Source organism: Tachypleus tridentatus, chromosome 4, assembly GCF_004210375.1.
Source record: "Tachypleus tridentatus isolate NWPU-2018 chromosome 4, ASM421037v1, whole genome shotgun sequence".
NCBI classification, from domain to species: domain Eukaryota; kingdom Metazoa; phylum Arthropoda; class Merostomata; order Xiphosura; family Limulidae; genus Tachypleus; species Tachypleus tridentatus.
In genome coordinates this window covers 106,672,185-106,674,741 of record NC_134828.1, presented here as the reverse complement: position 1 = coordinate 106,674,741, position 2,557 = coordinate 106,672,185, and positions in this window count along the sequence as shown.

The window sequence follows — 2,557 nt, the reverse complement described above, 5'->3', positions numbered from 1 at the left end:
TCTGAATATCTTACGTTATTTACAAATGCAATACGTGATCGTATATTTATTAAGAGTCACTATTTTAAAAATACGTCCCTTATTCCCTATATCCAATCTGAAGAATTAATCTAACAAAGTTTCAAGTCTATTTTAATATATTCTCAAATAAGATGAAAACGCGATACGAAAAAATAAGTAGAAAACAAAACAAAGTGATTAAGAAAACATTTCAAATTACAGCAAAACTAACTTGTCAGCTAATTTATCAAGTAACATAAAGTCGAAGACAATTAATTTAATAATTTGTTTGTAATAAATCGTGTGTAGTATGGATTTATAGTTTTGTAACCAATGCGTGGTTAATAAAATATTGTCACACACATTTATTTAATAGGTTTAATTTTTCTCAATACGCGAGTAAATAGACAATATATGCAAACAATACGCTAAGTTCACAAAATTTAAAACACCCCAGTAAGATACTTAAAACTATTGATGATTCTCTCTTAAAGAGAAGCCTACAAAATATACCCAGCTTCTTGGACTCAAGTACAACCGCCCTAAAATTACTTTTTAACTAGAGTTTTCACGAAAAATAAGTTTTAAAGATGAGTTTGTGTGTAAAACTACAACCAAGTACTTAGCTCAATAAATGTTGGTTATTATGTATATTTACAATATTTATTTTACAACAATTTACGCCTCCTACAATTAGTAATAGTAATGTTTCTGCTTTTACCATCAAAATCGGTTTGGTTACTTTTAAAATAATACAATATCAGCGTAATTCATTATGTAAAAGTAGTTTTTTTAAAAATTGAAACTGGAGACAAAAAGCCTATTAAAACGATTAAAACAAGTGCATACTTTAAAAGATAGCACCTAATTTATTTTATTAATGTGATTAAAGGATTAGTCTTTTTCTAGATGTCGCTAGTATCTCACATTACATATTTGATTTAACCCGCGATTCAACGGTAACTTAAAATTGATATTCTATTAATGAAAAAAAATAATTTGTCCGCGTTAAACCATTTTCTTGTGTGCGCCAGATAAAACGATTTAGTTTGGTAAAACTTGCATTTGTTGTTGCATTTCAATGCAAGTCACATGTGGTATCTTTTATGACATTGTTCTCAATTTTAACACATTTTGAATTACATGTACAAAAGAAAAAAATAAGACTGCTAAAAGCTAAACCCTTCTTGGATGAAGAAATTCCAACATTAGACTACCAAGTTAAATTCCTTAAGCTTGTTTCGCATTTAACCACAGTGAGTTAATTACCACAATATGGTAAATTTTAAAAATAACTTTACCGAGAAGATTCGTAACTGTGTGCCTTATAGCGGGTATTATTTTGGTTAATTCGTACGTATGTGTAATCATACGTTATGAATTATGCTCTAAATAGAAGCTTAATTATGTCTATAATAGAGGCTTAATTATATCTAGAATAGAAGCTGAGTTATGAAATGATAATTTGACATGGGTTCTTCTGCTTAAACTTAAACGCATCTCTTCCATGTTTTTTTATTATTTATATGCAATATTCTTTGTGATTTATTTAATAATTCATAGTGTGTACGTAAGTTTACATACTTCTAGGTTATTTTATGGATTTGTAACAAAAATTATTAATACTGGAGAAAGATTAAAAGATTTGATTATGATAAAACTACAATATCGAAGCTCAGGATTGGATTAAGGGAGGGAGGGGAGAGTAAATGTGTGGGAATGTATCGGTTCTCCAGGGTTGAAGAAGCTGTTGACTAAAAGAATCAAAGTAAATTAATCTAAGAATGGATAAGTCATTAAACAAGAATAGTTTGCGCCTTTCTTCACTATGACAAAAGCAATCCTAGTCGTTTCATATAAGCCCATTATTTTATAACTTTTCATTAACATGTTATTACAGGTTAACTTTCCATGAATATTTGGTTAGTCATTTAACAACAAATTCATTGTAATTACTTTATATTTATTATAAATATCACAATTAGTATTTTGTACATTATCTGGTTATCATGTGCATTTGTGTATTGCTTAAACTGTGGTTAAATATACTACTGAATTGTACTTGACTTATTAATGAAGTTTTACGGGGACCTCAAGTCTTTAATCTGGCCTTGCCTAAGCCCCCAACATGGAAAAATAAAGAGCGGTTTTGGTATTTCAATTCTATTAAGATTTTCAAAGTGGAATATATTTTTTTGAAATCAAGAGATTAGACCATGTTCTATGTGAAAGTTTAAAAACATGCCGATTACTTGATCTATAAATGTGAAAGTCAATCCTATATCTAACCCTGTAGATAATGTTAAAATTAATAATTTTTTAATTCAAAACATTTCAAAGTAAATCGAGAATATGCTACACATAATGCATAATAGTTCTGCTACATATATACTGGTCGGTGCTTAAACAGTTGTATGTCCGAATTTAGTACACACACCTATTTGAGTAAATGTTATGTATAGCATAGAGTTAAGGTTATTTGTGATTAGGTCACGATGCATTTAGAAAACAATGAAACTCCCCCGTATCAGGAATAATAGTACACCTTTAACTAATA